General features: G+C 47.5%; 1 long non-coding RNA gene across 1 annotated transcript in view; it reads left to right on the top strand.

Annotated features, from left to right (window-relative positions):
- The window catches only part of LOC111765960 (uncharacterized), a 38244-nt gene extending 31098 nt beyond the window's left edge, over positions 1 to 7146 (top strand). The window contains exon 3 of the long non-coding RNA XR_002798152.2: positions 6757 to 7146. This is a non-coding gene — a long non-coding RNA (uncharacterized lncRNA). The remainder of the gene's footprint in view (positions 1 to 6756) is intronic.
- Positions 7147 to 13327: the final 6181 nt, after the last annotated feature.

Here is a 13327-nt window from a genome sequence, read left to right as displayed (position 1 = left end):
GGGGCACAGAAAGGCTAGGTAATTTGTCCAAGGTCACCTGTCTAGGTAATGGCAAACAAGCAGATTCCCAAGCCGGTGTTCTTAATTCCCCAGCATGCCACCTCATGCCCTTCACTGCTTGGACATTAAGAACAAAGATTTATTTAGTACATTGTATACTCCCAAGTATGCCCACATATATATGATCATATCTGAATTCTTCCTACAACAGCACCAGAAGGTGGGGAGGTTGAATAATATTGTATCCATTAGATGGAGACTAAGACAGAGATCAATCACCTTTCTCAAGGTTACTTTATTAGTTAGTGATAAACTACTCAGGGCTCCTGATTTTAAAGAAAACATTTGCTCCATTGCCCACAATGAGTTAATTCTGTGTGTTGAATTAGGAAGAAGCAACATCCAAACTGAGGGTGTCTGGTGACTTGACTCAGGCCTTACCCATTGTAACCTGCTCACTCACTTCTTGTGAGTGAAAATGGAAGAGAATGGAGTTGTCCCCTCTCGTTGCTTTTGGCTTTCAAGGAAAAGACAGGTGACAGGCACTGACTGTAAGGTGGCATGGACCCCATCTCGAGAACAGTACAGCCATGCTATGCTGGGTCCTGGGGCTCCCGCAGCTGGCATGTGGGTGTATTCTGAAGAAGCAGGACAACAGTCAGCCCTTTTTACAGGGCCCTGTAAAAGTGGTTTCTCTGGCATATTCTCTTTGCACAAGAGGATCTGAGAATCTGTTCTCTATCAGTTGGAGGCCCCTTTTGAATAGAGTTGCCACCAACCTTCCCCCTGGTGACCTACTTCCCTGGATCCAGCTGAGGAATTGCTTTTGGCCCAGGTATCTGTGATGGTTAGGCAAGCACTGGCCTGATTGTTACTGTGAGGACATTTCGTGGAATTACACCATCAGTAAGTTGATTGCATCTATGGATGATTATATCTACAATCAAATGAGGAAATTGCCTTTAACAAGGAGAGAAGTCTCATACAATCAGTTAAACGCATTAAAAGGAGACTGCTAGAGGTGCTCCTGAGGGCGACAGAGACACCCAGGTCCTACAGTCATGACAGATGGCTCTGGAGTTCAGTGCCTTGCCAGTGGGCCCTACTTTGGAATTTGTGCTTCTGAGTGTGATGGAGTTGGACTCAGATGCGACCTCTCTATGCATGCCTCTTCTGTCACTTTTACTGAACCTGTGGTTGGTGCTGGGGTTGCTGGATGCTCAGGAGACTTGAAACTCTGGACTGTCCATGTGCCAGCTGGACCGTGAGCCTCAGCAGAGTTGCAACACCTACTCTCCAGTTTGTTGGACTTAAGCAAGTCTGCTAACAGGGAGGTGAGAATGGTCAACCACCACACCAGGGAACTGAGAGAGTCTACAACTGCAAGCAGGAGAATTCCTTCCATCAGCCATTTGGGATCTAAGCCCCATCTTGATTTAGAGGTGGAGTGGACACCGCCATCCCAAGGTCCTCAGGATGGAGGAATAAAATAAGGATTAGAGTGAACTTACTGATGTTCTACTACAGAATTATTGTGACTCTAGCAATGGAAGAAAGCATATCATAGATGTGGAGACAGTGGCCACGGGAGTTGCTGAGGGCAGGGAGAGGGAGGAAGAGTTATGACATGGGGGCATTTTTGGGACTTGGAGTTGTCCTGAATGATATTGCAGGGACAGATACAGGACATTATATATCCTGCCATATCCCACTAAATGGACTGGGGGAAACTGTAAATTACAGTGTAAACTATAATCCATGCTGTGTAGCAGTGCTCCAAAATGTATTCATCAAATGCAATGAATGTGCCACAATGGTGAAAGAGGTTGTAGATGTGGGAGGAGTGGGGGTGGGGTGGGGAGTGGGGTATATGGGAACCTCATATATATATATTTTTAAGATTTATTTATTTATTTCCCCCCCCCGCCCCCGGTTGTCTGATCTCTGTGTCTATTTGCTGCGTCTTCTTGGTCCGCTTCTGTTGTTGTCAGCGGCATGGGAATCTGTGTCTCTTTTTGTTGTGTCATCTTGTTGTGTCAGCTCTCCGTGTGTGTGGTGCCATTCCTGGGCAGGCTGCACCTTCTTTCGCGATGGGCGGCGGCTCTCCTTACAGGGCGCACTCCTTGCGCGTGGGGCTCCCCTATGCGGGGGACACCCCTGCGTGGCAGGGCACTCCTTGCGCACATCAGCATTGTGCGTGGACCAGCTCCACACGAGTCAAGGAGGCCTGGGGTTTGAACTGTGGACCTCCCATGCGGTAGACGGATGCCTTAACCACTGGGCCAAGTCCATTTCCTCATATTTTTTAATGTAACATTTTGGGTGATCTATGTATCTTTAAAAAAAAAGCAAAAATATTGTAAAAAAAGGAGACAGTCAGCAGTCAGAAGGGAGAATTTCCATCTCTACTTCAGCCAGCATCTCCTGCTGAATTCATCAGAAACCTCCATGGGAGTTTCCAGCCTGCAGCCTACCCAATGGAGTTTTGACTTGTCCACCCCCAAGTCATGTGAGACAATTCTTCTAAAAATCTCATAATTATAGATATCGCCCATCAGTTCCATTTCCCTGGAGAACCCTGACTAATACAGCATCCTTTCCATTCCAGCAGATCCTGGCCAGGTTGCAAGGCTGATTTTACTTAACACATAGGACACCATACAGAGTGACCTCATCGACATTGAAGCTGAGGGTGTGCCAGGCACTTAACCATCAGATATTAGTTAAAAACAAAGGTAGGAGCAGATGTAGCTCGAGGGGTTGAGTGCCTGCTTCCCACATATGAGGTCCCGGGTTTGATCCCCGGTACCTCCTAAAAACAAAACAAACAACAAACAAATGTAAAGACCAACTTGGGGGAGTCAATGTAGCTCAGTGGTTGGGTGCCAGCTTTCCACATACAAGGTCCTGGTTTCAAAGCTCAGTACCTCGAAACAAACAAACAAAAAACAAAACAAAAAACAACGAAAGTAGAGTTAGAAGAGACCTTAGAACAGGAGTTCTTAACAAGGAATCCGTGAGCTTGAATTGAAATTCAAAAAGACATTCTTGTGGGCACGTGTTGGTGTGGGTGGGATATATTTATTAAATAATACACAATGTAGTGTGGACTTAGTAATGGATCTGTGATTTTTACCTGACTGGCAAAAGGACCGTGGAACAAAAAAGGTTAAGAATCCCTGCCTTAGAACCACTTTTTAATTTTATGGAAAATGTAAGCAAAATTTAGAGAGTCACGCCAGTTGCCCAAGGTCACCAGAACCATCCATGGTGGAGCTGGAAGCAGAGTCCAGCTCCTGACTGACTCTGGGTCCAGTACACTTCCCACTCTTCCCAGGAGTCCTCAGGAGACTCCCACCCGCTCTGCTGTAGGCTTCTAAGTGCTGTCCAGCAGTTAAACAAAAGTCAAGACTTTCTTGGGAGCCAGTCTTCCCAAATCATCTCTCCTCCCCCAAATCCCCACTGTCTAATTTGAGATGCTTCTCTGATGCAGATTCAGTTTGAAAGGGGGGAGAGAGCACAAGGAATCTGTCTGCCAGACAGAAAGATCAAGTAGTGTCCGATGCTACTGCTGTGAGCCAGCGGCCGCCACCCAAAGCCTGCTCTGGTTCTTGGCTCCCAGGGGGATGATTCAGCCAGAGGGCACACGAGAACCAGTTAGGCATGGAACACCAAGTAAACAGCACATATGAATTTGTCTTACTTGAATTTCAGCTCCCATTTGCTTGGGAGCAACTGTCCTTCCTAGTTGGGGAAGGGGAGTGAGGGGGCAGGGAAGGCTAATATGACAACACCCTTTTGTCTGAAGGAACCTGTGTGGTTTGCTGGCACACAGCAGAAACCTGGCTCCTAGGATGCTTGGTAGGGGAGTTGCAGGGGCAGAGGGTGGGGAATGTGGAGACTGAAGAGGAAGCTCTTTTTCTGCACCCCCACACACCCTGCCCCCAGCTGCTAGGCTCTTATCTGCTTTAAACTGTGGAATTCTGCATAAGATTTTGTTTCAAGTGAAGATTCTGTGGCTACATTTTTTGGTGATGCACTGATCTAGTGGGGAGACTTAGGATGGAAGAGAGCAAGGCTCTGAGTGACTTTCATCAAGGTTGCCTACCTGCCCATCCCAAGTGCCAGAGCTTGGTCATGTCCAACGACAGGAAGCTTTGCCTGGGCTCTCTCCTCTCTTCCCACATGGTGAGGAGGTCAAGGTGACGGTCTAGGCAGGCTACCCTTCCTGGGGAATGTTCTCAGACTTCTCCTGTGCTCCCAGGCCAGCCCCATGGTTCACTTCCCTCCAGTCTCCCACCCAACGCCATGTAACCTCTAAAGTTCTTTCTCAGGTGAGCTCCAAGGTATGACACTAACTGAAGAGATAAAAAGGAGGATTAAAATCGAGGTATTATTATCATCACATAAATTGACAAGGAAGAACAACGATGGGGGAAGAGGCAGTTGGGGAGGAGGAATTCTGAGTCTGTAAACACTTTCAGAGCTATTTTGTGAACGTCCACTGTCTAGTTAAATAAGCTCCTTAGATTAAGTAGAAAGAGATGCTCAGAGTTTGTGGCAGCCCGTGCTGGCTCTGGTTAGGTAAGGTAGGCTAATCAGAATGGGGTGGGAAGTCAGAAAAGACAGAATTACTCATCTGATTCCAAATGAGACTCATTGAACCAATGGGAAGCTTGCCACTCTAACACGCCCTTCTGGAAAGGTCAAAATCACCAAACCCAAACTGCAGGCTGAACAGGAGTGTACTCCGATACTCAACTGAGGACTGACAGGTCTCCAAAAAAAGGACCGACACCTTTGCTGACTGCTGAATTCCCAAACACCAGCTTGCTCTCCAGATTCCATGACGAGCATATTACCCCACCTCCCCCAAGTGCCTCCTTCCTGTTCTCTGCAGTCATCTATTAAAAGAAAGATGACTTTTAAAAACAACATCTCCTGTGGAGTAGGTGTTCAGGTGGGGGGCACTTAAGTGATTTGGGGATTGATGATGATAACAGAGAAGATGAAGAGAAAGAAGCAAAAGTCATATTATAAATGGATGAACAAGTCCAATTATTTTTTTAAAACTTGGTTTTTGAGAATACCTAGTCTCAAGAAAACATCGACTTTATGGAAGAAAATAAAATCAGGCTTGATCTTTCTGTTATGATTCTTGTGGATGGATATCAGCCCAAGGGGATGATGGCATAGTAATTCAACTCCCTTGTCCCCATGACTAAAAATAAGGGATGATAAAAGAATGGAATCTTAGCTCCCTGTCATCCCAGACAGCCAGACCTTGTCCCCGGACTGGCAAATTGAGCAAAACAAGCACAGTGGAGAACAAGCCTTTATAAATATTTTTTGAACATTATTTACCTAGCTTTAAGGAAGTTAGGCTGAGGGCCACGAGGTCACCATCAGGTCGGCCAGGACTGCTTGCTGTCTGTTCTTCTCCAGCTCTCTGCTTTCTGGGTGGGTCAGCGTATGTGCTTGAAACAACTCCCAAGTCATTTGCCCTCTCTCAGACCAGTCCCCATGCCCATACATCTTCCGTACCATGTCCCCCATGCTGATCGCGGAGGCTGGATGTCCAAATGTCTTCTGCGTTGTTTGGAATGTCACCCTCATCTCAGTTTCCTCTTGTGGTGTAATGATCAGAATTGCCCCAAAGTGACCCCACATGCCAACACCAGCTTGCTTGGATGTTGAGCCAGCTGGGACCTGGTGGTGGTGGTGGTGGGTTTCCCACCTTCTCTCTATGGGAGGAGTTGCATCCAAAGTAAGTCCATGGGTCCTAAGCCTCAGCCTCTCAGATGAGAGGGTCTCTAATGTCCCATGGGCCATAAGGTCTGGCAGCTGGCATTTTCAGACAACTTCTGTCAACAGCTGGCAAATCCAGGCTGTGGGAACCACAATCATGTTCTTGTATTATGTCAAAAAAAAGCAATGGGGTGGGGTGGGGGTGGGGTGTGGGGACCTGCATTGGGACACAGACCCACACTGTGGCCCCAGCAGTGCTCTGGTCCCTTCACATCTCTCTGTGGGAAGAAAGACCCTGCTTTCACTTCTTTTGTAGATCCTTAGCTTGGTAAGTTTGTCCTTTTCCTAATGAAGCGTATTGCTTAGCCGTGTGCTATGACATCCTGGAATTTACTGTGAACCCTGGTAATAGAGGCCCACCTTGCATGACGTCTGGTCTGCAGAAACGAAACGAGGTTAATAACACAATTTAAAGGATTGTTGTGAAAGCCCATTTGACATGCCAAACACAGAGGCCCTGGCCTATATAAAGGCGTGAAGTTGTGCTTGAACCTGGCTCATTCAGGAAATGATGATAAATGCTTTAGTGTTGATTGTACAGTGCAGTGGGGGGAAGAGGTGGGGAGTGAAGGTGGAGAAGGATAGCTAAGGAAGCTCTTTTTCTTCCTGGGGGTAATTAGGTGTCTAAAAAGGCTTCTAAGCACGAGAATGACAGTCTCAGTTTTCTCCCACCCCCATGTCCCACCCCTGGAAAATACATCTGGTGGGCAGTGAAGATGGGCTAGAGGAGTGGGGAATAGTCATTTGGGAGTGAAGGCAAACTGTGATGAGGGTCCAAATGGAGCCATAAGGGTGGGGATAAGAGAAGGGGTCTTTTAGCAGGAGAACTGAAAGGATTTGATGACCCATTACCTGGTGGACAGGGTGACATTTGAGGGAGTTGTTGAAAGGAAAAGGAAAAGCACATGATACTCAGTAGACATCATTTTTCTTTCTTTCTTCTTCTAGGGGATGTAGGAACCTATGGGCCAGAGGATTCTCCCTGCAGAAAGGCTGACCAGCTGGTTTGGAGAGTCCAAGATGGAGGTTTGGACCCTTGGGTATTAGAAACGCCCCTTGAGCCCTTTCTCTGGTGTGGCTGACCCCACCCTGTCTCCCCACCTGCCCACCTCTCCTTGTTAGACCCCAACCTCCGCTCCTGCCCTGTCTCTATGGACACAGCAGCCATACTGAATCAGCCTCCTCATCCCAAATCGAGGATGCCTGACCCCAAATTGCCGTTTGGTAATGGATGGTAGTGATGGTAGCACAACATTGTGAACATAATTAACAGCACTGAATTATGTATGTGAATGTGACTAAAAGGGGACTGTTACTAGAATAAAAATTTTGAAAAAACTATGAGAATGTACAACACAGTGAAGCCTAATGTAAACCATGGACTATAGTTAATAGTAAAATTACAATAATATTCTTTCATCAGTTGTAACAAATGTACCATAATAATGCAAGGTATTACTAATATGGTAGGTATATGGAACTCTTCATTTTCTGCATGATTTTTTCTGTAAACCTACAACTTCCCTAATCCCTCCCTCCCCCGCCCCCAAAAAAATGGGTAAGGGAGCAGAGCATTTGTAGCCTCATATTTTACATATATGTGGACATCTCATTTAATCCTCCTGAGGACACTGTGAGGAATTCCATTTTGCAGTCCTGGAAACTCTAAGGAACCAGTGACCATCTCTACCTGGTGCTGAAGTCCACAGCCTGCCCCCGAGATGTATTCCTGGGATGGGCAGTGGGTGGTCAGAGGTTCTGGGTGTGATTCTCAAAGGGGCGCACCCTTGTCCTGCTGTTACTTGATTTTTTGTTTTTGTCTTTATTTATTTTTTTAATTTTACATAAAAAAAAATGAGGTCTCTATATACTCCCCACCCCTCTCACCCCACTCCTCCCCCCATAACAACAACCTCCTCCATCATCATGAGACATTCACTGCACTTGGTGAATACACCTCTGAGCACCGCTGCACCTCATGGTCAATGGTTCACACCATAGCCCACACTCTCCCACAGTCCACCCAGTGGGCCATGGGAAGACATACAATGTCCGGTAACTGTCCCTGCAGCACCACCCAGGACAACTCCAACCCCCAAAAATGCCCCCACATCACATCTCTTCCTCCCACTCCCTACCCCCAGTAGCCACCATGGCCACTTTCTCCACACCAATGCCACATTTTCTTTGATTACTAATCACAATAGTTCATGAATAGAAAATATCAGTAAGTCCACTCTAATCCATACTCTATTCCTCCATCCTGTGGACCTTAGAATGGTTGTGTCTACTCCACATCTATATCAAGAGGCAGCTTAGATTCCACATGGGTACTGGATGCAATTCTCCTGCTTTCAGTTGTAGGCACTTTTGGCTCCCTGGTGTGGTGGTTGACCAATACCTGGTGTGGGGTAAGTCCAATAAACCAGAATGTAGGAGTTGCAAGTCTGTTGAGGTTCAGGGCCTGGTTATCACATGGTCAGTCCAGAGATTCAGGTCCCCTGGGTATACACTAAACCCCAGCACCAACTACAGTTCCGGTAAAAGTAACAGGAGAGGCTTGTGGACAAAGATCACATCTGAGTCCAGCTCCATCACACAGAAACACAAACTCCAAAGTAGGGCCAACTGACATGGCACTGAACTCCATCTGCCATGACCATAGAACCTGTGGGTCTCTGTCGCCCTCAGAAGAACCAATATCTGGGGTTGTATCTACTTTATCTGTCTCTGGGACTCTGCTGAGGTGTTCATAAGGGCAATCCCTCTGATAACCTCCCGGTTCTTTTTGGAGACTCATAGCCATATAAACTCATTTGTCCTTTCCATTTCCCCCTTTTATTCAGGTCAAAAAGCATTTTTAACTCCTGGTATTATATGTAGACTGAGATATTCTGCTGGTCCGAGTTGACCCTTTTATTCAAGGTCATTTTCTAGTTACATCATCAGCTGGTACTTGGTAGTAATCCCTTGGCATCAGGGAGGTTCATCCCTGGGAGTCATGTCCCACACTGGGGAGGAAAGTCCAAAGGGAAAATGCCACATCCCTCAATTGGTTGTGGTTCTTATTTTTCGTCTTCTAATTCATACAGCTCCTTGAATTTGCCTCCAAATAAACAATTACGGGAAAACAATCTAGTTTTAACTACACCCTCTTCCTGGCTGCTCATACCAAGCCAGAAAATTAACTCTGATCCTAAAAATAGACGGAGATTTCTGTGTTCTAGGGCAAGCACTTAGGAGTGCCCGCGCCAGTCCTCTGTCTCCTTAAAGCTACACAAGGTGTTACCGCTCCTGTTTGCTGGTCGTGGAGCCCACCTGGAGGACAGCGGTGAGCGTCGCACAGCCCCTGAGGAAGCCAGACGCGGAAGCGGAGGTGTCCAGAAGGGAGCTGGTTCCCTGAAAGAGCAGAGGAAGGGCAAAATCCCCAGTGTTCCTGCACCTGTCCCTGGGGGAATGAGGCAGATGCGAGCACAGTGGCTTCCTCTGCAGCTTAGGTGTCCGCCAGGTGCTTTTGACCTGATTGCTCGCTTCCTCATATGTCCCATTTTAAAGATGAGGAACTGGATGAAGGGGAGCTACTTACTAATTTCAAAGAGTCGGGGAGGTTGCAGCAGACCCTGGAAACACAAAACTTTGACAACACAAAGAGAGATGCATCCCCAAAGCCACCAGATGCCGTGGGAGTTGAGGAGAGAGATCACGGCTGCTGGGGGGCTCAGAGGAGGTTTCACGGAGCAGGTGGGCTGTGAAGCTGGGCCCTGAGGGATGATTTTATTTCCACACGCAGATGGGGTGGGGTGAGGGGCAGCAGGAATAGCCACTGGGGAGCGATATGTCGATTAGTCTGGAATATTTTTCTGTTATATCTGGTTAAATCCCAGAGTCCAGGAACTCCTGTCTTTACTGTATCATTGAAAAGTGGGGTCCCTGGAAGCAGACTCTCAGGTGGAGATCGGCTCACAGGGCGTTCATGTGAGGTGGGATGGCCACATGTGAGGTGGGAGCTGAAGAGGCCAGTGAGGGAAGCTGAGCTGCAAAAGTGGCCCGAGGAAGGCCTCCGCCAGCCCACAGGGAGCTCTGGAGCTGAGGGGGCCTCGCCCTTGTCCCCAGTCTGGGAGAGGAGCCTGGCCTCTTTCCCCTGCCCTGATCAATCACTGCATATGAGTTGCCCTTGGAAGGAGGAGCGGCCTTGGGTGAGGCACTTTCTTCAACCAAGATAATCCCCGAAGAGGGTTGACAGCTGAGACCTGTCAGCTGACAACCTTCCTAGCATCTGGGGGAATAAGTTTTCATTCCCCAAGGGGGATCTTGATGCTACTCACAGGCTCCACCATGCACTGACGCCCCGTGCCCCTGCCTGCTGAGAGCTGAAGGCTGAAGACTGGCGGATTCGTTGGGCCTCTTTTCTCTTTTCCTTGAGGCTTTGGTTAAAAAGAAAACAACTAGAACATGGTGGGTAGTTCATATGTGTAAAATATTAGGCAGGAAGACCAAATGTATTCGTCTTATTAATTAGTTTGATTAAAAGAATAAGGGGAAATGATGTAGCTCAAGTGGTTGACTGGCTGCTTCCCATGTACGAGGTCCTGGGTTTGATCCCTGGTGCCTCCTAAAAACAAAACAAAACAAACAAACCAAGTCTCATTGGGAAGCAGATATAACTTAGTGGTTGAGTGCCTGCTTCCCACATATGAGGTCCTTGGTTCAATCCCCAGTACCTCTGAAAAAAAAGAAAGAAAATGTTTGTTAATTAAAAAAATGCAAACTTGAAAATAGATTTTAAAAATATAACAATACCTCCTGATATTATTATTACTCTTAAATTGGGTATGATTGTGGGATCCCCAAAGAAAATGTTAAGAAGTCCGCTGTAACCTCTTAGCAAAATGAACAAATTCCCAGCCCATTGGCAATTCAGCATCATGTGTGGTTTTTATACCTATGTAAAAAACAAAGGGCCACAGCTGTTCAAGCTGCAGCTCTTGCTCCAGCTGGTCACATCTCTCCATTGTCTCTGGACTTTTTCTAGTCAGTCCAGTCCACAGTTGTGTGAGTATTTAACTCCTGAGAAGCTGGGTGACTGATCTCAATAAGCTAGCGGCAACGTCATGTTCAGGGAAATGACCAGAGCAGTTCTGTGATAACATTTCTGTATTGGTTTTTCTTCAAATGGCAATTCAAATTGGCTTAAACAAGAGAATATATTGGCTCCTGAATCTGAAAAGCCCAGATGGTTTCAGGAACGGCTGCACTCAGGAGTTCAAAAATGCCATCAGATTCAAGCTTCTCCTGGCTCTTGGCTTTGCCTCACCTCACTTGACTTCGTTTCTAGATAGGCTCTTCTCTCACAGTGGATGATGGATGTGGTAAGATGCTCAGCTGGAAGGAGCAAGCCTTTTTGCCAGGAGCTTGGACGAAAGTCCTGGTTTGCTCTGTACAGCCCTAAGTCACGTGTCTGCCCGAGCCAGTGGCTGTGACCAAGGGAATGAGATGTGCTGATTGTCATGTGTGGCACCCTGGGGTCAGGGATGGACTTCCTCCCCTCTTTCTCCAAGCATAAGAACTGAGAGTAAAGAGGCGGATACCCTAAATTCAAACCAGAATCTGTGATCAGAAGGGCAAGAGAGTGTGGTTGATCTCATTTGATGCTATGGTGGAGTTGGTAGGATTGAAACTCCTTATCTCCCATCCTTTTCCTGTGTGCAAGGGATTGAGAGCTAACAATTACATTTCCCTACTCTCTCTCTCTCTCTTTTTTTAAAGATATATTTATTTATTTCTCTCCCCCCCCCACTCCTCGTTGTCTGCTCTCTGTGTACATTTGCTGTGTGTTCTTCTGTGTCTACTTGTATTCTTATTAGGCAGCTCCGGGAACCAATCCTGGGACCTTCCAGAGTGGGAGAAAGAAGATCATTCTCTTGTGCCACCTCAGTTCCCTGCTCTGCTGTGTCTCTTATTGTCTCTCCCCTGTGTCTCTTTTTGTTGTATCATCTTGCTGTGTCAGCTCTCTACATGGGCCAGCACTCCTGCATGGGACAGCACACCGTGTGGGCCAGCTTGCCACATGGACCAGCTTGCCTTCACCAGGAGGCCCCGGATTGAGCCCTGGACCTCCTGTATGGTAGATGGGAGCCCAATTGCTTGAGCCACATCCGCTTCTCTCCCATACTCTCTTATAGCTAATATTTTGCAGCGATTTGATTCTGCCCATCAGACGCTCTCCTAGAGACTTGGTCTCCTAGGAGGCTTGAAGAGCTGAATTGAGGTGGGGTCAAGATCCTACCTGCAAATTCAGTTGGGGAGGTGTTTGGTTTTCTGTAGCCACGTTGGCACAGCTCTAGGTCCAGTGCCTAGCCTTGTGGGTGTGAAGAAGCAGGTGGGGCATGGCTGTGCTGGGCAGGCCACAACAGACACGTTAGTCGGAGCTGTAGCAGCGCTGGTGGGTTCCAGGCCGTGGCAGTGGCCTTGTGGCCCTGGAGCCTTCAGCTTTCCTGATCACACACAAGCAGCAGCTCCCTTGGTGACCCAGTTCTGCAGGGAAGCGTTAAAACTGTTGAAAGCTCGACCTAGAGTCTGCTTCTTCAGTCCTCCACCTTTTTTTAGGCCAATTAACCCCTCAAACAATTTCCTTCTGCTCAATTTAACAAGAATGAACTCCATTCTGGCATCCAAACCCTGTGCCAACCCTCCAGCTGTATTTTTCCCACCCTCCCACCCCAACCACACTTCTTCCTTCCAGCCTCTTCTGCGCCTGGGTCCAGGTCAGGCGTGTGCGTGTGCATATGTGAGAAAGGGAAGGGTCATGGAAAAGTTGTCTGCCTTAATAAAAAGGGACTTTTATGAAAAATCTCTCCTCCTGCCTTTGGATGGGGTTGGGGGAAAATGTGCTCTGTGGCTCTGAAGCCGCGGAGTGTGACAATAAGCCTGGGGACATAAGCCAAGGTTGAGAGAGAATGCACAGTTCTGAGAGAGAAACAGACACACACGCACACACACATGCTTGCGCACAGAGAGAGAGAGAGAGAAAGAGAGAGGGAGAGAGAGAATGGAGGTGGAGGGCAGGACAAAATCCAATTCTGCCTCTGCAAGTGCTCTTGGTGTAGGAGGAAGCCACAGCCTTCACTTTTGGGGGAGCACTCAGACATTAATCTAGTATCCTTCTGGTTTCCTTGGTGCTGAGGACATGACGTTTGACAGAGGGTGGGTGGCAGTGACTCCTTTGCTGGTTGACCGGGGCTGGCCCCTGGCACCCCCTCCTCATTTACATACCATGAAACGAGATCACTCTTACACATGCTTTCCCAAGGCCTCTGCGTGCATTTCCCCATGTGATCTTCAAGGAAGGTAGGACAAATATTATTAGTCCTGCATTTCTGATGAGAAATCTAGGACATAGACATTAAATTACTTGGCCAATCTCACACAGCTAATTAAGGGAGGGACAGGTTTTATAATCCCTGCTCCACTTTTATTTCTGCTATACCACATTGCTACCTCAGAGCTTTGGCAAGCTGAT

Source organism: Dasypus novemcinctus, chromosome 17 (assembly GCF_030445035.2).
Source record: "Dasypus novemcinctus isolate mDasNov1 chromosome 17, mDasNov1.1.hap2, whole genome shotgun sequence".
NCBI classification, from domain to species: Eukaryota; Metazoa; Chordata; class Mammalia; order Cingulata; family Dasypodidae; genus Dasypus; species Dasypus novemcinctus.
Note: the sequence above shows the minus strand (reverse complement) of the source record. Positions and strands in the feature narration are given on the sequence as shown.